Consider the following 27,573-nt stretch of genomic DNA (forward strand, 5'->3'; position numbering starts at 1 on the left):
GAGCACTACTGTACATAGCTATGTTAAAACATTTTCATTATTCATGCAGAAGGACATTCAAATATTACTCTTTAATGATATCATATTATTACTATGTATTTACATCAAAATCAGGCCACCAATATTGTAGAAAGAAAAATGTATGTAACTGTGACTTTTTTATTTTTCCATAGACATAGCTGTTATATGTGTTGTTGTTTATTTTGTGTGACAAACTACTTTTCATTGGTAGCACACTTGTGCACATAGAACTTTTTGATTACTTTTTATTCCATCTGACCACAGATGAATGAAAAACTATCTGGAATTTTTTAAATTGATATTTTTATACAGTGTTCATAATGCTGTATAATTAGCATGTTAGAAAAACAGAAAAACTTTTCAGCTCACCCAGTAGAAACCTTCGTCTGTAGTCCACATAATACCCGAGCAAGCAAAAAACATCTCTGTCTGACGTTGAAACTTGTGCACATGGAAAGAAAAATCCAGCTCCAGGAATAAAAAGTATCAAAAATGTATTTAAACATTAAAATTTGGAAAACTGCTGGCAAGCGATAAATTACATTGAAAAATAGTGAAAAACCAGCTCACCTATTAGGCATTTGTTGTGGGGAAGCCCGGATACCGTGCAGTCATCACGTGAAACAATGGGGCAAACAGGAAAAGAAATCCAGCTTCCAAAAATATAAAAATGTATTGAGGATAAAATCCAAAGTCCAATGATATGGTTCACAGGAGAATGTGTAGCAGCAGGCTACGCGTTTCGAACAATAAGTTCTTTTTCAAAGCTTTGAAAAATAACTTATTGTTCGAAACGCGTAGCTTGCTGCTACACATTCTCCTGTGAACCATGTCATTGGACTTTGGATTTTATCCTCAATAAATTTTGATATTTTTGGAAGCTGGATTTCTTTTGATAAATTACATCATTTGGATGGAAGCTACCATATATCGCTGGACGCGTTTCGAGCACAAACAGTGCTCTTAGACTTCAGCATGAGACTAAACAAACAAACCCAATATCGATCGAAGTATACAAAGCAACAACGTCACAAGTGAGCCATGACCAATGTGAGTTCCAGACCACGCCTTCAAACGTGTATAAAACATCCCGAGAGTCCTTTAAATAACCCGGCACCCTCTGCGCTAGAGGTTGTAAAACAGTATCCAGCCATTCACCTAAATGCTCACTATATGAGCCGATACCCGAAATAATTGGTCGCATAGGAGGTGGAAATATATATCTTTGTGTGTTTTAGGAAGAGCATGTAGGATGGGGATCATTGGATTTTCAACAAATAAATAATCTGCCTGTTTCTGAGAGAAGAAGCCCTGATTAAGACCACTGTCAATAATATTTTTACACTGTATAACATATTCCAGTGTTGGATCTGACTTGATCTGTCTATAATCATCGTTTGCAGATAACGTACAATAAATGGATTCAAAGTAGTCAGTTCTGTTCAAAATGACTACGGAATCTCCCTTGTCCGACATCTTTATAACGATGTTATGGTTATTTTTGATATTTTCGAAAGATTTCCGTTCAAGCTTGGATGAATTTAGTTTATACATTTTATCCAGAGATTTTGAAACAAGATTACAGATATCTCTTTCCACGTTCTCTTGGAACCGGTCCATAGAATCCGTTCTGGTCTGAACAGGGTAAAAAGTAGGATTTTTTGTTTTAAATGAAGAAATCATTGTATTTGTTTTTTCATGAGCATTTTACATGCCTTGTTGTTATTGCAGCTTTGCTTTGGTTCTCTCCCTCCCGCAAAGTCGGCATGGTATTGACCCAAAGTAATTAGCTGAATTATTTTCACCTGTTTTTAGTGGTCATATATTGGGTTTGTTTGTTTAGTCTCATGCTGAAGTCTAAGAGCACTGTTTGTGCTCGAAACGCCTCCAGCGACTATATGGTAGCTTCCATCTAAATGACGTAATTTATCGTTTGTACAGTTAGATCCCGAAATATTTGGAGGGTGAGCAAATCTTCTTGACTTGGGCTCTGCATGGTAATGCTTTCCATTTGAATTGAAACAACTGAGATGCAATTGAGGGGTAGACTCAGGTTTAATTAAAGGGGTTGAACAACAATATCCTATGAACCGTTTAGGAATTGCAACCATTTTTCTAGAAAGCCTCTTCATTTCAAGGGCTCAGAAGTAATTGGACAAATTAACTTTATCATAAATAAAATGTTAATTTTTAGTACTTTTTAGAGAATCCTTTGCAGGCAATGACTGCCTGAAGTTCTGAAGCCATGAACATCACCAAATGCTGGGTTTCCTCCTTTGTGATGCTTTTCCAAAACCTTACTGCAGCTGACTTCAGTTGCTGTCTGTTCGTGGTCTTTCTGACTTAAGTTTTGCCTTAAGCATGTGAAATGTATGCTCGATGGGGTTGAGATCAGGTGATTTACTCAGCCACTGCAGAATATTCCACTTCTTTGCATTAAAAACTCCTGGGTTGTTTTCGCATTATGTTTTGAGTCATTGTCCATCTGTAGTTTGAGGTGCCTGCCACTTAAACTTGCTGCATTTGGTTGAATCTGAGCAAATCGTATAGCCTTGTGCACTTCAGAATTCATTTAGCTACTTCTGTCTTCAATCAAATCATCAATAAACACTAGTGACCTAGTGCCATTGGAAGTCATGCATACCCATGTCATCATACCATGTCTTACCCAACAGAGGACGTGGTGTGCTTTTACAGGTTGATCTTAGTTTCATCTGTCCAAAGAATCCTTTTACAGAGCTGGGCTTATTTCTTTAGATTTTTTTGGCAAAGTGTTATCCAGACTTTCTATTTTTAAGACTGAGTAATGGCTTGCACATTCTGGTGAGACCTCAGTATTTGCTATCATGAAGTATTCTCTTCACGGTAGACTTAGATACTGAAACACCTACTTTCTGGAGAATGTTCTTTACTTGGGTAGATGTTTTGAAGTTGTTCTTCTACACCATGCAATCATCCACTACCATTGTCTTCCATGGATTTTCAGGACTTTTTGAGTTCCCAAGCTCACCAGTGCGCTCTTTTTTTTAAGAATGTACCAGACTGTTGATTTGGCCACTCATTTCTATTATCTTTCTGATTGATTTCTTATTTTTCTAAGCTTAATGATGGACAGTTTCTCTTCCATTGAAAGCTCCTTCGACTGCATGTTGTGGGTTCATAGCAACAGCTTCCAAATGCAAATGCAAATGCCATACCTGGAATCAGCTCTAAACCTTTTGCTTGCTTAATTGATGATGGATTAACAAGTGAATAGTCCATGCAGCCCATTAAAGAGCTTTTGAAATAATTGTCCAATTACTTTTGGCCCCTATAAAAAAGCAGCTACATATTAAGCAGCTGTAATTCCTAAACCCTTACTTTAATTGGTATGTGAATATCGTCCAGTTAAAGCTGAGAGTCTGCACTTTAAAGCTTTTTTGAGTATTTGACTGCATCTTGAATATGTTTTGGTAAACAACAAAAATGCCAAAAATTGTGTGACAGTCCAAATATTTCTAGACCTAGCTGTATATATTTTTTATTTTTTAATACTTTTGCAGCAGAAAGTCTCCATTTACAAATTGTTTTTTTTTGGAGAGGGTCATCACCTCAGAGGTAAAAAAATGTTATTTTTTTTTGCCTATAGAACTGTATGAGGACTTCTTTTCTGTGCAATAAGCTGTAATGTACCATTACATGATATCATTTCGGAGGTAAACTTTTCCATATAGATACACACACAGTGGCATAAGTTGAAGCTCAACAACCCCTGCACCTGTTATAGTTATGCCCCTGCTCACATGCACAGTATATATACAGTACAGACCAAAAGTTTGGACACACCTTCTCATTTAAATATTTTTCTGTATTTTCATGACTATGAAAAATACCACTTATTAATCCTGACAGGGCACACCTGTGAAGTGAAAACCATTTCTGGTGACTACCTCTTGAAGCTCATCAAGAGAATGCCAAGAGTGTGCAAAGCAGTCATCAAAGCAAAAGGTGGCTACTTTGAAGAACCTAGAATATAAGACATAATTTCAGTTGTTTCACACATTTTTGTTAAGTATATAACTCCACATGTGTTAATTCACAGTTTTGATGCCTTTAGTGTGAATGTACAATTTTCATAGTCATGAAAATACAGAAAAATCTTTAAATGAGAAGGTGTGTCCAAACTTTTGGTCTGTACTGTATATATATATATATATATATATATATATATATATATATATATATATATCTCCGTATATACTCGAGTATAAGCCGAGATTTTCAGCCCAAATTTTTGGGCTGAAAGTGCCCCTCTCGGCTTATACTCCAGTCATGGTCAGCAGTGGGGTCGGCGGGTGAGGGGGAGAGAGCAGTGTCGCATACTCACCTGGTCCCGGCGCTCCTAACGCTGTCTCAGCCTGTCTCAGCCTGTCTCATGGTCTCCCTCACTGCAGCTCTTCCTCTATTCAGCGGTCACGTGGTACCGCTCATTAAAGTAATGAATATGGACTCCACTCCCATAGGGGCGGAGCTGCATATTCATTACTGCAATGAGCGGTACCGGTGACCGCTCATTACAGGAAGAAGCTGCGGTGCCATGGGACAGGCAGGGTCAGCGTCAGGAGCGCCAGGAGCAGGTAAGTATTTCATATTCACCTGTCCGCGTTCCATTCGCCGGGTGCCGCTCCGTCTTCCCATCCTCTTGCAGTGACTGTGCAGGTCAGAGGGCACGATGATGTATGAGTGTGCGCGCCGTCCTCTGCCTGAACAGTCAGTGCGGAGTGACGGGATGCTGAGGAGCAGCGGGCAGCGACAAGAGGTGAGTATGTGACTTTTTTTCTTATTGCAGCAGCAGCAGCATTACATGTGGCACAATGTTATATGGAGCATCTATGGGGCCATAAAGAACTGCATGGAGCAATATATGGGGCCATAACTGCATGGAGCATTATATGGGGCATCTATGGGGCCATAACTGCATGGAGCATTATATGGGGCATCTATGGGGCCATAACTGCATGGAGCATTATATGGGGCATTATATGGGGCCATAACTGTATGGAGCATTATATGGGGCATCTATGGGGCCATAACTGCATGGAGCATTATATGGGGCATCTATGGGGCCATAACTGCATGGAGCATTATATGGGGCATCTATAGGGCCATAAACAACTGCATGGAGCATTATATGGGGCTCCTGATTCAATATGGATATTCAAAAACACTTAACCTACTGATGTCTCAATTAATTTTACTTTTATTGGTATCTATTTTTATTTTTGAAATATATCTGTAGCTGCTGCATTTTCCACCCTAGGCTTATACTCGAGTCAATACGTTTTCCCAGTTTTTTGTTGCAAAATTAGGGGGGTCGGCTTATACTTGGGTCGGCTTATATTCGAGTACATACGGTATATATTATACACACGTGGTCAAAATTGTTGGTACCCATCGTTTCATGACAGAAAAACCCACAGTGGTCACAGAAATAACTTGAATCTGACAAAAGTAATAATACATTAAAAATCTATGAAAATGAACAATTGAAATTCAGACATTGCTTTTCAACCATGCTTCCACAGAAATAAAAAAAAAATAAAAACTTATGAAACAGTCCTGGACAGAAATAAAGGCAACGAAGGAATGGCAAAATCTGATAGGATAATAAATATTGCAGACACAAAAAATATTGTTAGGCCTCCGGCTGCCATGGCAATTTGTTGGCTGCTGAAGTGCCAATCTAATGACCGAAGGAGCACTTTTCCACTGTAAAACTTCTTTTTTGCACAGCCAATAGCTACCATGGCATGAAAAGAGTTAAACATCCGAGATCGCACATAGCTGCTCTCCTGGCTGTTGCTTTATCTAACAGCTGGCTCCCAATACCAATGGCACAGGCACAGTTCCTTTTCCTGCTGTTTCCTTCTGCTGTACGTACGGTGTGGTGCAGTAAATAACACTTTAGTTCACCATGACGTACATGTATTGAAGGGTTCGTGAAAGGGTTAAAAAGCTTCTTAATTGAGGGGCGTGGTTTGCAGGGGATAGGAGCAGACATGCCTTTACAGAGCTCCTGAATAATCCCCTATATTGAGCTACTTTTGGCTTCCAAAAAGTGGAACTTATAGATCTATGGGCTTGGAAAACCTTTAGTCCTTATCTACAACAAATAAAATTAAGAATATAGTGGATATTACAAGGACAACAAGCACTACAGCTTCTCAGCCTGTATCAAGGCCTCCAATCAAGATGGCCGCCACACAGGCAAACATGAGAGGAGAGGAAAGTCCTTCAGGGTTTCTGTCACCCACGGAACAGAAAGAGCTGGAGCCAAGAAGTTTCCGGTAAAAGATGTGAGAAAAGTCCCTTTTGCTCCTGTGTTGGGGAGGACTTCAGATGTTCCCCCAGACAACAGGGATTCAAGACAGAAAATACCAACGGCTGTGCTGAATCGTCGTCAACTGTTGTGGAGGTGATATGCCGGACGACGTCAGTGCTGCCACTAGCGAAGAACCTTGCACTCCCCGTGGCACCGTTACCTGCTGAAAAGGAGGGGAAGAAGAGTCGGGAGTTTGCGGTGAGATCGGGAGCCGTGATGCTGCAGAAGAAAGGACCCCAGGACTTGTCCTTTACCTTAACACCAGGCAAGTCCCTCAGGACCGACTCGGTCCGGTGGGGGCTGGAAAGCGAGGCCTGGTGCAGCCCCGTGATTCCTCCGCCAGCCGCTTGTGACATCACCGCATGCAGAGCGGCTGATGCAGCAGCGGTGAGGGAAGAGGAAGTCTTGCCGCTGCGAGGTGTTCAGCTGTATTGTGAAGCAGCGAATGGTACACCGTCACTACTATATAGCGCCGCTCAGCCTCTTAGTGCTTCAGAGAGGTGTGCTACCTCTAATCCTTCAAATAATTGCCCAAAAATCACAGGGGAAATTGACAATTACCCAAATAATAAGGGGCAATCATGCAGAAGCGACACTACAGAAGGTGAAGAGGCTGATGCGGCGACAGTTAGGGAGGAGGGAGTCTTGCTACTACAAAGTGGTGGAATAGCGATTGGAACACCGCTACAATTATATAATGCCTCACAACCTCTTCCTGTATTGAGGAGAGGTGCCACCCATAAACCTTCTATTGATACCCCAAAAATCATAGGGGAAACTCATGAAAACTCTGACAATAACGGGCAACTATGTATAATCCCATCTGTTAAATGGGTTTTATCAAAAAATTGGAATGGCTGTGACCAGTCCTCTGACACATCAGAAAGTGACCCCTTTAAACAAATACAGTCACAACAAAAATCTATACTAGAAGAAACCAGGCTTTTTTGTATTAAAAGCTTTGAAGAAATAATCCAAAAAATACTTCCTAATTTGACCTCTATTATGGAACCAGCCGACAAAAACAATAGCAACACAGTAGATCAAAAGGAACAGCTGGATGTAAACCATGATACAGATAATTCTTCTAATTCATCAGAGGGGCTAGAAAGTGTCCACTCAGAAGAATTATCAAAATGATGGATACCTCTGACTATGGGGACAGCGACTTTACTAATTTTACAGATTCTGAGAAAAATTCATCCCAACATTCCTCCTCAGAGAGTTCTACTGAATACAAGACTTATGAGCCCATAGGAAAATTCCTATTCCAGCCAAATAAAATTAACTTGGGTCAAGAGAAATCGGATGCAGGGCCTGAGGACCATATCTCTAATGTTTCTTTAATAGATAACATACCAGCTTCTGATGACTACCCATCTAAGAGCTTTATGATCAATATCTGCAGAGCCTGTTTAGCATCGGCAAACATCTTGGAAAAGAGTACTAATACACATCGATACGAATCTAAAATATCCGACCTTCAACAATCAAATACGGTAAAAGCATCTGAATCTTTTATCAAGAAGCTATTTAAAGATACACTACATTTTATAGTCAAAGACTCTAACTTAAATTCTACCAAGGCCCCTGATGCCCCTCTTCAAGACTCAAAAATAACAGACTCTCTAGACAAAAACTACCGGATCTCGCCCTCTATCCATGCTCATAGTCCACACATGCTCTCGGACTCTCTGGAGAGGATCCGAAAAGACATCATCTTTTTTAGAGACTACTTGGCTAATTATGAAGACTTCAAAAGGAAAAATAACATAAAAATCAGAGGAATACCGAAGTCGGTCCAGCCCTCACAGTTAAAAAAATATATTTCTTCAATGATCACTCACTTATTACCCCAAAACAAAGGAAAAAATCTGATCGAGCAGGTTTTCAGAATCCAAAGGCCACTCTCTATCCCTACAAACATTGCTCGAGACGTCATTGTGTCCCTCTATCCTACAGGGGTAAAGAACGATCTCCTTATGCTGACAAGAGACTCAAAACACCTTCCATCTCCGTACAGCAACTTATCTTTTTTCAAGGACTTGTCTAAAGATACCCTACAAAAACGAAAATCATTCTTTCAAACCACTCATCAACTTTTACACGCCGGAATACCCTACCAATGGACAAAGACTTCCAATCTACAAGTGAAATTTGCTTCAAAATCGTTCACGCTCTCATCTCCGGAGGAAGGAATTAACTTTTTGAAAAGAACAGGATTGACATCATCAGCTGTTTCTTCTGATACCTCCTCTCTGTGTACATCAAATATACATCCTACTTGAAAAGACCTTTATTCCACTTGTTATTTTACTAAAAAGAACAGATCATTGCCCTCCAGCCAGTCTTAGGGTCACCTTAAGGTGTTCCCAGACTTGACAGATTCTCATACTTTACATAATATATACTGTCTGACTTATTTTCAAAGCGCTGATATTGAGCAACATTTAATTTGATGTCATTTGTTGTATATGTGTACTGTTTGAGTTTCTATTTCAGGTGCTGATAATAAGTGACAGTTGTGTTGTGTAAACCTACGGGAATGTCTGTATGTGTACCTGTCTTTTTTCCCTTTTCCCTATATTATATGGGGTTTTTCCTTTTTCCCCCTCTACCTTGCTATCCCTTATTCTTTACCCTTCCCCGTTATAAAATTTATAAAACCAATAAAGATTATTGGGAAACATAAAGCTTCTTAATTTTCCAAAACAACAAGATTGTGGCTACTCTCCAAAAAGTTAGAATTTTGGTAATAGCTTGTCATAAAGCACTTGGTAACAACACCACATTTGTTTAAACAATGACACAAAAGACATCTACCTCCAAATTGGTACCATTTTTGGAATTAATTTTTAATTTAAAAAACCATAAAAAGTCCAACACTGCAGAGTGCTATTAAACAACCTCCTGGTTATTACTTATAACCATCCTTTTACCCATACCCATAAATGTTGAGTTCACTTTGACATTACTAACACTGTGTTTGCATTAAAGAAATTTAAATAGGTTGTACACAGTCCTAGGAGACCTAAGAGTCTTTTGGTTTTTTCTTGGTGATCGGAGGCGTTGCAACACTTTGATTGGTGGTGATCAATTTACTGTCAATTGAATTTTGGGAAACTGATTGTTAGGGGTTGAGATCCCTTTGGAATCTCCGGTTCAGGCAACCGAGTCACATGAGGCCATGGAGTTGCCACGAGCGGGACCTAAGTCCCGGACCGCTCGTGCACTTAGGGTCTGTCATGTTTGCCGGCAGTCAGGACATTTTGCCACCAGATGTCCTCAGCGGTCGGGGAAACGTCAGCGTCTAGTGGTAGTGGGTGGAGGTTCACTAGACACGGCGACGTTTGCCTCCAAATTGTCCTTTAAGGGGACAATTACCATTGGCCCATCCACTCATTCGGTAGAGCTTTGCGTGGACTCCGGGGCAGAGGGCAATTTTATGTCTTCTGCCTTCTCCCAACGACACGCAATACCTGTGGTGATGCTCGCCCAACCAGTGACCGTACGAGTGGTGAATGGGTCGACACTGCCCTCACAGATTACACACCAGACCATCCCATTTACGCTATCCATGTCGCCATCTCATCAGGAGATAATATCTCTGCTCATCATTCCAGAGGGAATTGATGAGGTCCTGTTAGGGATCCTTGGCTGCGGTACCACTCTCCTCATATTGAGTGGTCCACTGGCAGGATTTTGGGATGGAGTAAATCTTGTGGGGGTAGATGTCAGAGGGAATGCGTTCAGGTTGCTACCCGCAGATCTCTCCTCTCTCCCCAAGCAATATTAGCCCTATGCGGACGTGTTCTCCAAAAGGGCTGCGGAGACTCTTCCGCCTCACCACCCCTATGACTGTCCTATTGACCTCTTGCCTGGTGCTGAGCCTCCCCGGGGTCGAGTCTACCCATTGTCTCTCCCAGAGACGGAGGCTATGTCTCAGTACATCCAGGAGAATTTGGCAAGGGGATTCATTAGGAAGTCTGTGTCACCTGCAGGGGCTGGGTTCTTCTTTGTGCAGAAGAAGAACGGAGAATTACATCCATGCATTGATTACAGGGGTCTTAATTAGGGTTGAGCGACTTTCATTTTTTTAAGATCGAGTCGGGTTTTCTGAAACCCGACTTTGTCCAAAGTCGAGTCGAGTGCAGTCGGCCGATTATCGCTGAAAGTCGGGGATCGACTGAAACACGAAACCCAATGCAAGTCAATGGGGAAGCATAGTCGGCAGTGAGTGGAGGCCAGGAAAACACCTACAGTGCCCATTTTAATGCCAAAAACATCCATTCTTGTTTCTGAAGCTTGTCAATCTTAATTAACTTTATAATAATAGTTGGGCATTGGAAATTGGGGGTCATTTGGCAAAAGTTGTGGGGGGAGTAGGGCTGGCTCAAGTTTTTCGTGGGCCCAGGAAACGCGGACTACGTCACGGCGGTGGAGCAGGGAGAGGTAAGTATTTCAACGTTGCAAGTGCTGTGATCCTGAGCAAGCAGGGGGGGCCCACTCGTTCGCATTGGCACTGGCACAGGGCCCCTCAAAGTACGGCGGTGTGTTTGCATGGCGGGGGCGCCTCCCACCAGCAGCGACACTTTTGCGTACTCTGAGGGGCCCTGTGCCAGTGACGTCGCCAACGAGTATGCCCCCCCCCACCTGATGAAGGAACCTGCACTTTCATCTGCACCTTCCTCTTTGTCCCTGTGTAAGGTGGTATAACATGCAGGAAGGGGAACCTTACTTTCAGCAGGGTCAGATTCTGGCTGTGTAGAGTGCAAGGGGAATGTAGTGGTCTAGGTCAATGTACCAGCAGACTCATCTAGCAGTGGCTGGGCAATGGGCAGGATGAAGAGGAAACAGATATAGGGCCAAAGAATAAAGTAGGCTAAATGCAGTTCAAAATTGGTAACAGGACTAAACAGGCGGCATTGCTTTGTTCAGTGGAGTAGCAAACCCAAGAGCAGCAGACACTGTTTCAAGGGCCCAACCACACTAGTAGGCCAAATGCAGTTTAATATCTGATAGTATAGGCCGAAAGCCAGAAGGTAGAAGCTCAGCTTTATTCAGTTGAGGACAACACCAGGCAGGGGCATACACCGTTAGTAGGCCGGAACCACCAATTTTTTAAAAAACAGCAGTTAATCAGAGCCAGAAGGTAGAAGCTCAGCTTTATTCAGTTGAGGACAAACACCAGGGAGCAGCAAACAGAGGTATTAGGCCCCATCCAGCAATTAAAAAAAAAAAAAAAAACTTAATCAGAGCCAGAAGGTAGAAGCTCAGCTTTATTCAGTTGAGGACAACACCAGGCAGGGGCAGACACCGTTAGTAGGCCGGAACCACCAATTTTTTAAAAAACAGCAGTTAATCAGAGCCAGAAGGTAGAAGCTCAGCTTTATTCAGTTGAGGACAACACCAGGCAGGGGCAGACACCGTTAGTAGGCCGGAACCACCAATTTTTAAAAAAACAGCAGTTAATCAGAGCCAGAAGGTAGAAGCTCAGCTTTATTCAGTTGAGGGCAACACCAGGGAGGGGCAGACACCGTTAGTAGGCCGGAACCACCAATTTTTAAAAAAACAGCAGTTAATCAGAGCCAGAAGGTAGAAGCTCAGCTGTATTCAGTTGAGGACAACTTGAATTAGGGACTGCAGACAGACTTAGCAGGCTGTCCCCTGTGTGGACCATGCATCCAATACATTAACCCATTGCGCCACAAAGGACATGTCACCTTCCGTGGCCATGCCTACAGGTCCATGTGTCTGTTGTCAGGTGTACCTTTGGACTCACAGATTGACAGAATGCAAGGACAATGTGGTCTTTAACATGCTGGTGGAGGGGTGGGATGGCTTTTCTCGCAAAAGAATTGTCAACTGGGTAGCTCATAGCGTGGTACAGCGTAGTCCATCATGGCTTTATTAATATTAAAACAAATAAAAAAATAGGCTCTATGCCCTGTAAATTAGGTTCCAGGGGTACACGGGCAGCAGTGGTCTGGTCAGTGGAGGCCTAGTGGAAGGAGGGACCGCAGACAGGCTTCGAAGGCCTAACATTATAAAATGGGCTGGCTGTAGGCACTTTATAATTGGTTCCAGGGGTACACGGGCAGCAGTGGTCTGGTCAGTGGAGGCCTAGTGGAAGGAGGGACCGCAGACAGGCTTCGAAGGCCTAACATGATAAAATGGGCTGGCTGTAGGCACTGTAAAATAGGTTCCAAGGGTACACGGGCAGCAGTGGTCTGGTCAGTGGAGGCCTAGTGGAAGGAGGGACCGCAGACAGGCTTCGAAGGCCTAACATAATAAAATGGGCTGGCTGTAGGCACTGTAAAATAGGTTCCAGGGGTACACGGGCAGCAGTGGTCTGGTCAGTGGAGGCCTAGTGGAAGGAGGGGCCGCAGACAGGCTTCGAAGGCCTAACACAATAAAATAGGCTGGCTGTAGGCACTTTATAATTGTTTCCAGGGGTACACGGGCAGCAGTGGTCTGGTCAGTGGAGGCCTAGTGGAAGGAGGGACCGCAGACAGGCTTCGAAGGCCTAACACAATAAAATGGGCTGGCTGTAGGCACTTTATAATTGTTTCCAGGGGTACACGGGCAGCAGTGGTCTGGTCAGTGGAGGCCTAGTGGAAGGAGGGACCGCAGACAGGCTTCGAAGGCCTAACACAATAAAATGGGCTGGCTGTAGGCACTTTATAATTGTTTCCAGGGGTACATGGGCAGTAGTGGTCTGGTCAGTGGAGGCCTAGTGGAAGGAGGGACCGCAGACAGGCTTCGAAGGCCTAACACAATAAAATGGGCTGGCTGTAGGCACTTTATAATTGTTTCCAGGGGTACACGGGCAGCAGTGGTCTGGTCAGTGGAGGCCTAGTGGAAGGAGGGACCGCAGACAGGCTTTGAAGGCCTAACACAATAAAATGGGCTGGCTGTAGGCACTTTATAATTGTTTCCAGGGGTACATGGGCAGCAGTGGTCTGGTCAGTGGAGGCCTAGTGGAAGGAGGGACCGCAGACAGGCTTCGAAGGCCTAACACAATAAAATGGGCTGGCTGTAGGCACTTTATAATTGTTTCCAGGGGTACACGGGCAGCAGTGGTCTGGTCAGTGGAGGCCTAGTGGAAGGAGGGACCGCAGACAGGCTTCGAAGGCCTAACACAATAAAATGGGCTGGCTGTAGGCACTTTATAATTGTTTCCAGGGGTACATGGGCAGCAGTGGTCTGGTCAGTGGAGGCCTAGTGGAAGGAGGGACCGCAGACAGGCTTCGAAGGCCTAACACAATAAAATGGGCTGGCTGTAGGCACTTTATAATTGTTTCCAGGGGTACACGGGCAGCAGTGGTCTGGTCAGTGGAGGCCTAGTGGAAGGAGGGACCGCAGACAGGCTTCGAAGGCCTAACACAATAAAATGGGCTGGCTGTAGGCACTTTATAATTGTTTCCAGGGGTACACGGGCAGCAGTGGTCTGGTCAGTGGAGGCCTAGTGGAAGGAGGGACCGCAGACAGGCTTCGAAGGCCTAACACAATAAAATGGGCTGGCTGTAGGCACTTTATAATTGTTTCCAGGGGTACACGGGCAGCAGTGGTCTGGTCAGTGGAGGCCTAGTGGAAGGAGGGACCGCAGACAGGCTTCGAAGGCCTAACACAATAAAATGGGCTGGCTGTAGCCACTTTATAATTGTTTCCAGGGGTACACGGGCAGCAGTGGTCTGGTCAGTGGAGGCCTAGTGGAAGGAGGGACCGCAGACAGGCTTCGAAGGCCTAACACAATAAAATGGGCTGGCTGTAGGCACTTTATAATTGTTTCCAGGGGTACATGGGCAGCAGTGGTCTGGTCAGTGGAGGCCTAGTGGAAGGAGGGACCGCAGACAGGCTTCGAAGGCCTAACACAATAAAATGGGCTGGCTGTAGGCACTTTATAATTGTTTCCAGGGGTACACGGGCAGCAGTGGTCTGGTCAGTGGAGGCCTAGTGGAAGGAGGGACCGCAGACAGGCTTCGAAGGCCTAACACAATAAAATGGGCTGGCTGTAGGCACTTTATAATTGTTTCCAGGGGTACACGGGCAGCAGTGGTCTGGTCAGTGGAGGCCTAGTGGAAGGAGGGACCGCAGACAGGCTTCGAAGGCCTAACACAATAAAATGGGCTGGCTGTAGGCACTTTATAATTGTTTCCAGGGGTACACAGGCAGCAGTGGTCTGGTCAGTGGAGGCCTAGTGGAAGGAGGGACCGCAGACAGGCTTCGAAGGCCTAACACAATAAAATGGGCTGGCTGTAGGCACTTTATAATTGTTTCCAGGGGTACACGGGCAGCAGTGGTCTGGTCAGTGGAGGCCTAGTGGAAGGAGGGACCGCAGACAGGCTTCGAAGGCCTAACACAATAAAATGGGCTGGCTGTAGGCACTTTATAATTGTTTCCAGGGGTACACGGGCAGCAGTGGTCTGGTCAGTGGAGGCCTAGTGGAAGGAGGGACCGCAGACAGGCTTCGAAGGCCTAACACAATAAAATGGGCTGGCTGTAGGCACTTTATAATTGTTTCCAGGGGTACACGGGCAGCAGTGGTCTGGTCAGTGGAGGCCTAGTGGAAGGAGGGACCGCAGACAGGCTTCGAAGGCCTAACACAATAAAATGGGCTGGCTGTAGGCACTTTATAATTGTTTCCAGGGGTACACGGGCAGCAGTGGTCTGGTCAGTGGAGGCCTAGTGGAAGGAGGGACCGCAGACAGGCTTCGAAGGCCTAACACAATAAAATGGGCTGGCTGTAGGCACTTTATAATTGTTTCCAGGGGTACACGGGCAGCAGTGGTCTGGTCAGTGGAGGCCTAGTGGAAGGAGGGACCGCAGACAGGCTTCGAAGGCCTAACACAATAAAATGGGCTGGCTGTAGGCACTTTATAATTGTTTCCAGGGGTACACGGGCAGCAGTGGTCTGGTCAACGCAGGCCGATTGTAATGAGTGTCTGCCAGTTAGTAGTCAAAAACAACAATTAAATGTGAATGTCTCGCATTAAAACAAAACAAAAACACTAAAGGGTGCAATCATTAGGTTCAGGGGTGGGATCCTCTGTGTTGTTTCAGACCTACTAATTTAGCGCAAAGTATTTACTGTGGTAAATAGAGGACACTGCCCCTGACTATGTTAAGTACCATCATACATGTCAACACAATGGTATTGTCAGTGGCAGGTATGGAAGGATGTCAGCGCATAGACTAAACATTGGTGGAAGTGTGAGAGATAACTGTGGAAGTGGTAGAGCAATGTTTGACCTGGGGGTGGGTGAACTCTCTTGTGGCCGGCGGTACAGGCCCAGGGCCCCTCATGTTACAACAGTGTGTCTGACGTTGGGTGCGCACCACCACCGCCAGAGACACTTTATTGTACTATGAGGGACCCAGTAGCAATGCCGTCGACCAAAAGCAAGCACACCCACCTCTTCAGACAAACAGAAGTCTCACGGGTGCTTGCGCCAAGTCGCGATACCACGGCCCCGTGTGGGGAGTTTGGCCATTTAGGGAGGTGTAAACATGTCGTATGCTGGACAATCAGCTGCAGAAAATTAGACATTAGAAAAGTAATTCACAGTAGTCCACAGGCAAGAGCTTTTCATAGGAAAGCTAGGTGTCGGCCGGGCAAGGTGGGGCAAAAGATTTCGAAATCCAGTTGTGGTTCATTTTAATGAATCTTAGATCGTCAACATTTTGGGTAGCCAGACGAGTCCTTTTTTCGGTTAATATTGAACCTGCAGCACTGAATACTCTTTCTGATAGGACACTTGCTGCCGGGCAAGCAAGCTCCTGCAATGCATATTCTGCCAATTCTGGCCAGGTGTCTAATTTTGATGCCCAGTAATCAAATGGGAATGACGGTTGAGGGATAACATCGATAAGGGATGAAAAATAGTTAGTAACCATACTGGACAAATGTTGTCGCCTGTCACTTTCAATTGATGGAGCAGTACCTGTCCTGTCTGCGGTCATAGCAAAATCACTCCACAACCTGGTCAGAAAACCCCTCTGTCCAACGCCACTTCTGATGTGTGCACCCCTAACACTCCTAGTCTGCTGCCCCCTGGAGCTCGTGTGAGAACGATCACGTGCGCTGTGTGCTGGGAATGCCTGAAGCAAATGGTCAACAAGAGTTGATTGTTTGGTTGCTAATATTAGTTCCAAGTTCTCATGTGGCATAATATTTTGCAATTTGCCTTTATAGCGTGGATCGAGGAGGCAGGCCAACCAGTAATCGTCATCGTTCATCATTTTCGTAATGCGTGTGTCCCTTTTTAGGATACGTAAGGCATAATCCGCCATGTGGGCCAAAGTTACAGTTGTCAAATCTCCGGTTGTGATTGGTTGAGGGGCAGTTTCAGGCAAATCTATGTCACTTGTGTCCCTCAAAAAACCAGAACCCGGCCTTGCCACGCAACCAATTTCCAGTGCCCCCGGGAAAGCTTCCGCATTAAAAATATACTCATCCCCATCATCCTCCTCGTCCTCCACCTCCTCTTCGCCCGCTACCTCGTCCTGTACACTGCCCTGACCAGACAATGGCTGACTGTCATCAAGGCTTTCCTCTTCCTCTGGTGCAGACGCCTGATCCTTTATGTGCGTCAAACTTTGCATCAGCAGACGCATTAGGGGGATGCTCATGCTTATTATGGCGTTGTCTGCACTAACCAGCCGTGTGCATTCCTCAAAACACTGAAGGACTTGACACGTCTTGTATCTTTGACCACTGCACACCTGACAACTCCATGTCTGCCATCCTACTGCCTGCCCCTGTATGTGTATCCTCCCACAAAAACATAACAGCCCGCCTCTGTTGGCACAGTCTCTGAAGCATGTGCAGTGTTGAGTTCCACCTTGTTGCAACGTCTATGATTAGGCGATGCTGGGGAAGGTTCAAAGACCGCTGATAGGTCTGCATACGGCTGGAGCGTACAGGCGAACGTCGGATATGTGAGCAAAGTCCACGCACTTTGAGGAGCAGGTCGGAGAACCCAGGATAAGTTTTCAATAAGCACTGCACCACCAGGTTTAAGGTGTGAGCCAGGCAAGGAATGTGTTTCAGTTGGGAAAGGGAGATGGCAGCCATGAAATTCCTTCCGTTATCACTCACTACCTTGCCTGCCTCAAGATCTACTGTGCCCAGCCACGACTGTGTTTCTTGTTGCAAGAACTCGGACAGAACTTCCGCGGTGTGTCTGTTGTCGCCCAAACACTTCATAGCCAATACAGCCTGCTGACGCTTGCCAGTAGCTGGCCCATAATGGGACCACTGGTGTGCAACAGTGTCATCTGCCGATGGAGTGGTTGGCCGACTGCGGTCTGTGGAAGAGCTGTAGCTTCTGCAGGAGGACGAGGAGGAGGGGGTGCGAACGCCTACAGCCAACTGTTTCCTAGACCGTGGGCTAGGCACAACTGTCCCAAAATTGATGTCCCCTGTGGACCCTGCATCCACCACATTCACCCAGTGTGCCGTGATGGACACATAACGTCCCTGGCCATGCCTACTGGTCCATGCATCTGTAGTCAGGTGCACCTTTGTACTCACAGATTGCCTGAGTGCATGGACGATGCGCTGTTTAACATGCTGGTGCAGGGCTGGGATGGCTTTTCTGGAAAAAAAGTGTCGACTGGGTAGCTCGTATCGTGGTTCAGCGTACTCCATCAGGGCTTTGAAAGCTTCGCTTTCAACTAACCGGTAGGGCATCATCTCTAACGAGATTAGTCTAGCTATGTGGCCGTTAAAACCCTGTGTACGCGGATGCGAGGATAAGTACTTCCTTTTTCTAACCAGAGTCTCATGTAGTGTGAGCTGGACTGGAGAGCTGGAGATCGTGGAACTTTCGGGTGTGCCGGTGGACATGGCAGCCTGAGAGACGGTTGGAGACGGTATTGTTTCCGCCGGTGCCCTAGATGCAATATTTCCTCCTACAAAACTGGTGATTCCCTGACCCTGACTGCTTTTGGCTGGCAAAGAAACCTGCACAGATACTGCCGGTGGTGCGGAAAATGGTGGCCTTACAGTGACGGAAGGTGTTGTGAATTCTGTTTGTGGGCTCCCCCGGTGGTGTTTTATGGTAGTGCCACTTATTTGCCTTCTATCCTTGATCACCTGTTGACACCCATTAGGGGAGTTTCCTATTTAAGGCTGCTTGGCTGCTGGTCTGATTCCGGCCAACAATGTATCAGTAGCATTCCGTTTCATTCTCCTGCCTCAAGATCCTGTTCAGCTAAGTTGAATTTTGTTTCTAGTTTATTCTATTTTTGTCCAGCTATTTGCAATGTGACTCTCTGTAGCTGGAAGCTCTCGTGGACTGGAATTGCCACTCCAGTGGCATGAGTTGTCACTGGAGTTTTAAAGTAATTTCAGGATGGTGTTTTTGAGTAGTGTTTTGAAGTTGACCGTGAAGTGACTCTTTCCTGTACTTCTGCTATCTAGTAAGCGGACCTCACTGTGCTAAATCTGCTGTTCATCCTACGTATGTCTTTTCCTCTTGACTCACCGTCAATATCTGTGGGGGGCTGCTATCTCCTTTTGGGGTTCATCTCTGGAGGTAAGGCAGGCCTGTATATTCCTCTGATAGGGGTAGTTAGATCTCCGGCTGGCGCGTGGTGTCTAGGGCATCGTAGGAAACACTCCCCGGCTACTTCCAGTGTCGTGTCAGGTTCAGGTCACGGTCACTTTAGTTCCCATCACCCGAGAGCTAGTCCGTTGTTATTTTGATTTCCCTGCCATTGGGAAAATCATAACAGTTTGGCCGGCCCACATGTGTTAAAACTATGCACTAAGCAGGAAAGGATATGAAAAGGTTTTTTTTCCTTCTGTGTTTGGAAAGTGCACCTTAGTGCTTATTTGTACTCCTTGCTTAAACTGCAGTCTTCAGCCTTTTTTTTTTTCCTCTCCTCTTAATCTCTGAATGGCTTTGGTTACACCTGTTTGAATCATGGATCCACAGAGTTTGGTTGCAGGTCTGAATAACCTGGCTACAAAGGTCCAGAACTTACAAGATTTTGTTATACGTGCTCCAATGTCTGAACCTAAGATCCCTATGCCTGAATTTTTTACCGGAGACAGATCCCGTTTTTTGAATTTCAGAGAGAATTGTAAATTGTTTTTGTCTCTGAAATCTCACTCTGCTGGTGATCCTGCGCAACAGGTTAAAATTGTTATTTCTCTATTGCGGGGTGACCCACAAAGTTGGGCATTTGCATTGTCGCCAGGGGATCCTGCGTTATTAAATGTAGATGCATTTTTTCTGGCTTTGGGGTTGCTTTATGAAGAACCTAATTTAGAGATTTTGGCTGAGAAAGCCTTGATAGCTCTTTCTCAAGGGCAAGATGAAGCTGAGATATACTGCCAAAAATTTCGTAAATGGTCGGTGCTTACTAAATGGAATGAGTGCGCTCTAGCAGCTAATTTCAGAGAAGGTCTCTCTGATGCCGTGAAGGATGTCATGGTGGGGTTCCCTGTGCCTACAGGTCTGAATGATGCCATGAAATTGGCTATCCAGATTGATCGGCGTTTACGGGAGCGCAAATCTGTGCACCATATGGCGGTATCTTCTGAGCAAAAATCTGTGCACCATATGGCGGTATCTTTTGAGCAAAAACCTGTGCACCATATGGCGGTATCTTCTGAGCAAAAACCTGTGCACCATATGGCGGTATCTTCTGAGCAAAAACCTGTGCATCATTTGGCGGTGACCTCTGAAAAGGCACCAGAGCATATGCAATGCGATAGTGTATTGTCTAGAGGCGAACGACAGAATTACAGGCGCAAAAATGGGTTGTGCTTCTATTGTGGAGATCCAGCTCATGTTATATCAGCATGCTCTAAACGCATAAAGAAGGTTGATAAAAAGGTTGATAAATCTTTTTCTATGGGTACCTTGCAGTCTAAATTTCTTTTGTCCGTGACATTGATTTGTACTTTATCATCTGTTACTGTGGATGCTTATGTGGATTCTGGCGCTGCTCTGAGTCTCATGGATTGGTCCTTTGCCAAGCGTTGTGGGTTTGATTTAGAGCCTCTGGAGGTTTCTATTCCCTTAAAGGGTATTGATTCTACACCTTTGGCTAGCAATAAACCACAATATTGGACACAAGTGACTATGCATCTGTCCCCAGACCATCAGGAGATTATTCGTTTCCTTGTGTTATATAATCTACATGACGTATTAGTACTTGGATTACCATGGTTACAAATTCATAATCCAGTCTTGGACTGGAGATCAATGTCTGTGCTGAGCTGGGGATGTCAGGGGATTCATGGGGATGCACCTTTGGTTCCCATTTCTTCATCTACTCCCTCTGAGATCCCAGCATTTCTGTCAGATTTTTATGATGTCTTTCAGGAGCCTAAAACTGATTCTCTCCCTCCTCACAGAGAGTGTGACTGCGCTATTGAGTTGATTCACGGTAGTAAATTTCCTAAGGGTCGCTTGTTTAATTTGTCTGTACCTGAACATACTGCTATGCGGGAGTATATCAGAGAATCTTTGGAAAAGGGTCATATTCGCCCCTCTTTGTCTCCACTGGGGGCAGGGTTTTTCTTTGTGGGTAAAAAGGATGGTTCATTGAGACCTTGTATCGACTATCGACTTCTGAATAAGATTACAGTTAAATACCAGTATCCGTTACCTTTACTGACTGATCTTTTTGCTCGCATAAAGGGGGCGAAGTGGTTCACTAAGATTGATCTACGTGGTGGGTATAATTTGGTGCGGATTAAGCAGGGGGATGAGTGGAAGACCGCATTTAATACGCCTGAAGGCCATTTTGAGTATTTGGTAATGCCTTTCGGTCTCGCGAATGCCCCTTCCGTTTTTCAGTCCTTTATGCACGATATTTTCCGTGAATATCTGGATAAATTTATGATTGTGTATTTGGATGATATTTTGATTTTTTCGGAGGACTGGGAATCTCATGTTCAACAGGTCAGGAGAGTTTTTCAGGTTTTACGAGCTAATTCTCTATTTGTGAAGGGCTCAAAGTGTATTTTTGGGGTTCAGAGAATTTCCTTTTTGGGATATATTTTTTCCCCTTCATCTATGGAGATGGACCCTGTTAAGGTTCAGGCTATTTGTGATTGGGTACAACCTACTTCTCTAAAGAGTCTTCAGAAATTCTTGGGATTTGCTAATTTCTATCGCCGATTCATAGCGGGTTTTTCTGCCATTGCTAAACCTTTGACTGATTTGACCAAGAAGGGTGCTGATGTTGCTAATTGGTCCTCTGCGGCTGTGGAGGCCTTTCGGGAGCTTAAGCGCCGCTTTTCTTCTGCTCCTGTGTTGCGCCAGCCTGATGTTTCGCTCCCGTTCCAGGTTGAAGTAGATGCTTCCGAGATCGGAGCAGGTGCAGTTTTGTCGCAGAAAGGTCCTGACTGCTCAGTGATGAGACCATGTGCGTTTTTCTCTCGAAAGTTTTCGCCCGCTGAGCGAAATTATGATGTTGGAAATCGGGAGCTCTTGGCCATGAGGTGGGCATTTGAGGAGTGGCGTCATTGGCTTGAGGGTGCTAGACACCAGGTGGTGGTCTTGACTGACCACAAAAGTCTAATTTATCTTGAGTCAGCCAGGCGTCTGAATCCTAGACAGGCGCGCTGGTTGTTGTTTTTCTCTCGATTTAACTTTGTGGTTTCATATCTGCCTGGGTCTAAGAATGTGAGGGCGGATGCCCTCTCTAGGAGTTTTGAGCCTGACTCGCCTGGTGATTCCGAACCTACTGGCATCCTGAAGGATGGGGTGATATTGTCAGCTGTCTCCCCAGACCTGCGGCGCTCTTTGCAGGAGTTTCAGGTGGATAGGCCTGATCGCTGTCCGCCTGGTAGATTGTTTGTCCCTGATGACTGGACCAGTAGAGTTATTTCGGAGGTTCACTCTTCCGCGTTGGCAGGTCATCCTGGAATTTTTGGCACCAGGGATCTGGTGTCTAGGTCCTTCTGGTGGCCTTCCTTGTCTCGAGATGTACGTATTTTTGTGCAGTCTTGTGATGTTTGTGCTCGGGCTAAGCCCTGCTGTTCCCGGGCCAGCGAGTTGTTGTTGCCCTTGCCTATTCCTAAGAGGCCTTGGACGCACATCTCTATGGACTTTATTTCTGACCTTCCTGTTTCTCGTAGGATGTCCGTCATCTGGGTGGTGTGTGACCGTTTTTCCAAGATGGTTCACTTGGTACCTTTGCCCAAATTGCCCTCCTCCTCTGAGCTGGTCCCTCTATTTTTTCAGAATGTTGTGCGTTTGCATGGTATTCCTGAGAATATAGTGTCTGACAGGGGTACTCAGTTTGTGTCTAGATTTTGGCGGGCGTTCTGTGCCAGGATGGGCATCGACTTGTCTTTTTCGTCTGCATTCCATCCTCAGACTAATGGCCAGACTGAGCGTACTAATCAGACCTTGGAGACTTACTTGAGGTGTTTTGTGTCCGCTGATCAGGACGATTGGCTTGATTTTTTGCCATTGGCAGAGTTTGCCCTTAACAATCGGGCCAGTTCTGCCACTTTGGTTTCTCCTTTTTTTTGTAATTCAGGGTTTCACCCTCGCTTTTCGTCCGGTCAATTGGAGTCTTCGGATTGTCCTGGAGTAGATGCTGTGGTTGATAGAATGCATCAGATTTGGGGACAGGTTGTGGACAATCTGAAGTTGTCCCAGGAGAAGACTCAACAGTTCACTAATCGTCATCGGCGTGTCGGTCCTCGTCTTTGTGTTGGGGACCTGGTTTGGTTGTCTTCTCGATTTGTTCCTATGAAGGTCTCGTCTCCTAAGTTTAAGCCTCGGTTTATCGGCCCTTATAGGATTCTGGAGGTTCTCAATCCTGTGTCCTTTCGTTTGGACCTCCCAGCATCTTTTACTATTCATAATGTTTTTCATCGGTCATTGTTGCGGAGGTATGAGGTGCCGGTTGTTCCGTCTGCTGATCCTCCTGCTCCTGTGCTGGTTGAGGGTGAGTTGGAGTATGTGGTGGAAAAGATCTTGGACTCCCGTGTTTCCAGACGGAAACTTCAGTATCTGGTTAAGTGGAAAGGCTATGGTCAGGAGGATAATTCTTGGGTGACAGCATCTGATGTTCATGCTCCTGATTTGGTTCGTGCATTTCATAGTGCTCATCCAGATCGCCCTGGTGGTTCTGGTGAGGGTTCGGTGCCCCCTCCTTAAGGGGGGGGTACTGTTGTGAATTCTGTTTGTGGGCTCCCCCGGTGGTGTTTTATGGTAGTGCCACTTATTTGCCTTCTTCTATCCTTGATCACCTGTTGACACCCATTAGGGGAGTTTCCTATTTAAGGCTGCTTGGCTGCTGGTCTGATGCCGGCCAACAATGTATCAGTAGCATTCCGTTTCATTCTCCTGCCTCAAGATCCTGTTCAGCTAAGTTGAATTTTGTTTCTAGTTTATTCTATTTTTGTCCAGCTATTTGCAATGTGACTCTCTGTAGCTGGAAGCTCTCGTGGACTGGAATTGCCACTCCAGTGGCATGAGTTGTCACTGGAGTTTTAAAGTAATTTCAGGATGGTGTTTTTGAGTAGTGTTTTGAAGTTGACCGTGAAGTGACTCTTTCCTGTACTTCTGCTATCTAGTAAGCGGACCTCACTGTGCTAAATCTGCTGTTCATCCTACGTATGTCTTTTCCTCTTGACTCACCGTCAATATCTGTGGGGGGCTGCTATCTCCTTTTGGGGTTCATCTCTGGAGGTAAGGCAGGCCTGTATATTCCTCTGATAGGGGTAGTTAGATCTCCGGCTGGCGCGTGGTGTCTAGGGCATCGTAGGAAACACTCCCCGGCTACTTCCAGTGTCGTGTCAGGTTCAGGTCACGGTCACTTTAGTTCCCATCACCCGAGAGCTAGTCCGTTGTTATTTTGATTTCCCTGCCATTGGGAAAATCATAACAGGAAGGGATGTTGCGTTGCTGACTAGCTTCATTGGCCGAGGGTGCTACAACCTTAAGGGACATTTGGTAGTTAGTCCAGGCTTGAAAATGCATGGTGGTTAAGTGTCTATGCATGCAACTAGTATTGAGACTTTTCAGATTCTGACCTCTGCTTAAGCTAGTTGACCATTTTTGACAGATGACTTTGCGCTGATCAATTGGATGTTGTTTAAAAAAATGCCAGACTGCACTCTTCCTAGCATCGGATCCCTTTTCAGGGATTGCAGACTGAGCTTTAACCGGATGGCCACGCTGTCCTCCAACAGGTTTTGGCTTTGACACGCGTTTTGGGCCAGATACGGGCCCGGCAGATGGAACCTGTTGCGATGTTGATGCCTGCTGCGGCCCCTCCTCCACCTCCGCTTCTGAACTACTGCCGCCTGCACCCTGTTCCCCCAATGGCTGCCAATTGGGGTCAACAACTGGGTCATCTATTACCTCCTCTTCGAGCTCGTGTGCAACTTCGTCTGTGTCACTGTGTCGGTCGGTGGTATAGCGTTCGTGGCGGGGCAACATAGTCTCATCAGGGTCTGATTGTGGATCAGTACCCTGAGAGGGAAATGTGGTGGTCTGAGTCAAAGGAGCAGCATAGTACTCTGGCTGTGGCTGTGCATCAGTGCACTCCATGTCAGAATCTACTTGTAATGGGCATGGCCTGTTAAGTGTTTCACTTTCTAAGCCAGGGACGGTATGTGTAAAGAGCTCCATGGAGTAACCCGTTGTGTCGCCTGCTGCATCCTTCTCTCTTGTTGTAGTTTTTGCTGAAGAGGACAAGGAAGCGACTTGTCCCTGACCGTGAACATCCACAAGCGACGCGCTGCTTTTACATTTACCAGTTTCAGAAGAGGAGGCAAAAGAGCTAGAGGCTGAGTCTGCAATGTAAGCCAAAACTTGCTGTTGCTGCTCCGCCTTTAAAAGCGGTTTTCGTACTCCCAGAAAAGAGAGCGTTCGAGGCCTTGTGTAGCCAGACGATGAAACTGGCTCCACAGCTCCAGACTTAGGTGGAATATTTTTATCCCCACGACCACCTGATGCTCCACTACCACTACCATCATTACCAGCTGACAATGAACGCCCACGGCCACGACGACCTCTTGCACCAGACTTCCTCATTGTTTTAAAAACTTAACCAAAGTAACTTTATTTGTTGCTGTCAAACAACTTACACGGTGAGCTATAACTTCAGTATGATTTCAATATCCCTTAACAGGTTGGTGAGACCACAAGGAAAATCAGGCACAATGTTACACACTCTGTTTTCTGTGGCACCAAATCACAGAGATGCCACACACGCAGGACTGTCACTCAAGCACAAATGTCAATATTAATCTCCCACTGTTTTATTTTTTTTTATTTTTCAGGGAGACTTTAGAAACCAAATAATAAAAAATAAATAGGCTTTCTATGGCCCACTGAGTGAGAGATGGCACACACAGGAGTCAGGAGTGGCACACAAGCAGAAAGGGCAATATTAATCTCCCACTGTTTTATTTTTTTTTTCTTTTTCAGGGAGACTTTAGAAACCAAATAATAAAAAATAAATAGGCTTTCTATGGCCCACTGAGTGAGATATGGCACACACAGGAGTCAGGAGTGGCACACAAGCCCTGACTGAGGCCAATATTTTTCTCCCACTGATTGATGTAGTGATTTTTTTTCAGGTAGATTTTAGAACCCAAATCAAGCAAAAAAATTAATAGGCTTTCTATGGCCCACTGAGTGAGAGATGGCACACACAGGAGTCAGGAGTGGCACACAAGCCCTGACTGAGGCCAATATTTTTCTCCCACTGATTGATGTAGTGTTTTTTTTTCAGGTAGATTTTAGAACCCAAATCAAGCAAAAAAATTAATAGGCTTTCTATGGCCCACTGAGTGAGAGATGGCACATACAGGAGTCAGGAGTGGCACACAAGCCCTGACTGAGGCCAATATTTTTCTCCCACTGATTGATGTAGTGATTTTTTTTCAGGTAGATTTTAGAACCCAAATCAAGCAAAAAAATTAATAGGCTTTCTATGGCCCACTGAGTGAGAGATGGCACACACAGGAGTCAGGAGTGGCACACAAGCAGAAAGGGCAATATCAATCTCCCACTGTTTTATTTTTTTTTTCTTTTTCAGGGAGACTTTAGAAACCAAATAATAAAAAATAAATAGGCTTTCTATGGCCCACTGAGTGAGAGATGGCACACACAGGAGTCAGGAGTGGCACACAAGCAGAAAGGGCAATATTAATCTCCCACTGTTTTCTTTTTTTTTTCTTTTTCAGGGAGACTTTAGAAACAAAATAATAAAAAATAAATAGGCTTTCTATGGCCCACTGAGTGAGAGATGGCACACACAGGAGTCAGGAGTGGCACACAAGCAGAAAGGGCAATATTAATCTCCCACTGATTGATGTAGTGATTTTTTTTCAGGTAGATTTTAGAACCCAAATCAAGCAAAAAAATTAATAGGCTTTCTATGGCCCACTGAGTGAGAGATGGCACACACAGGGATGGCACTCTAGCAGAAATGCCAATCTTAATCTCCCACAAAAAAAAAAAAAGAAACTGTCCTACAATTACTATCTCCCTGCAGTAATCTCAGCCAGGTATGGCAGGCAGCAATAAGGAGTGGACTGATGCACAAATTAAATAAAAAGTGTGGACAAACAAAAAAGATAGCTGTGCAGAAAGGAAGGAACAAGAGGATATGTGCTTTGAAAAAAGCAGTTGGTTTGCACAGTGGCGCACACACAGCAATACAGCTATCAGTGAGCCTTCTAGGGCAGCCCAATGAGCTACAGCGCTGAGAGAAAAAAAAAATGTAGCTTCCACTGTCCCTGCACACCGAAGGTGGTGTTGGACAGTGGAAATCGCCCTGCCTAACGCTCTCCCTGCTTCTAATGAAGCGGCAGCAACCTCTCCCTAAGCTCAGAGCAGCAGCAGTGAGATCGCGGTCGGCGGGAACGCCCCTTTATAGCCCCTGTGACGCCGCAGGCAGCAAGCCAATCACTGCCATGCCCTTCTCTAAGATGGTGGGGACCAGGACCTATGTCATCACGCTGCCCACACTCTGCGTTCACCTTCATTGGCTGAGAAATGGCGCTTTTCGCGTCATTGAAACGCGACTTTGGCGCGAAAGTTGCGTACCGCATGGCCGATGCAACGCTGGGATCGGCTCGGTTTCATGAGACACCGACTTTGCCAAAAGTCGGCGACTTTTGAAAATGAACGACCCGTTTCGCTCAACCCTAGTCTTAATGCCATCATCGTTAAGAACAAGTACCCTCTGCCCCT

At 45.4% G+C, this 27,573-nt stretch overlaps 1 protein-coding gene across 2 annotated transcripts in view; it reads right to left on the reverse strand.

The window, feature by feature from the left end:
* Positions 1–27,573, reverse strand: part of CDH23 (cadherin related 23) — a 1,745,895-nt gene that overhangs the window by 457,025 nt on the left and 1,261,297 nt on the right. Inside the window, exon 28 of one of the 2 annotated variants that reach the window (XR_013214534.1) lies at positions 8,992–9,505. The exons of the other annotated variant lie outside the window; for it this stretch is intronic. The gene's annotated coding sequence lies outside the window, so the exon portion shown is untranslated. Of the gene's footprint in view, positions 1–8,991; positions 9,506–27,573 lie in introns of those variants that run through there. 2 annotated transcript variants of the gene reach the window in all.

Source organism: Ranitomeya variabilis, chromosome 4 (genome assembly GCF_051348905.1).
Source record: "Ranitomeya variabilis isolate aRanVar5 chromosome 4, aRanVar5.hap1, whole genome shotgun sequence".
In the NCBI taxonomy this organism is placed as follows: Eukaryota; Metazoa; Chordata; class Amphibia; order Anura; family Dendrobatidae; genus Ranitomeya; species Ranitomeya variabilis.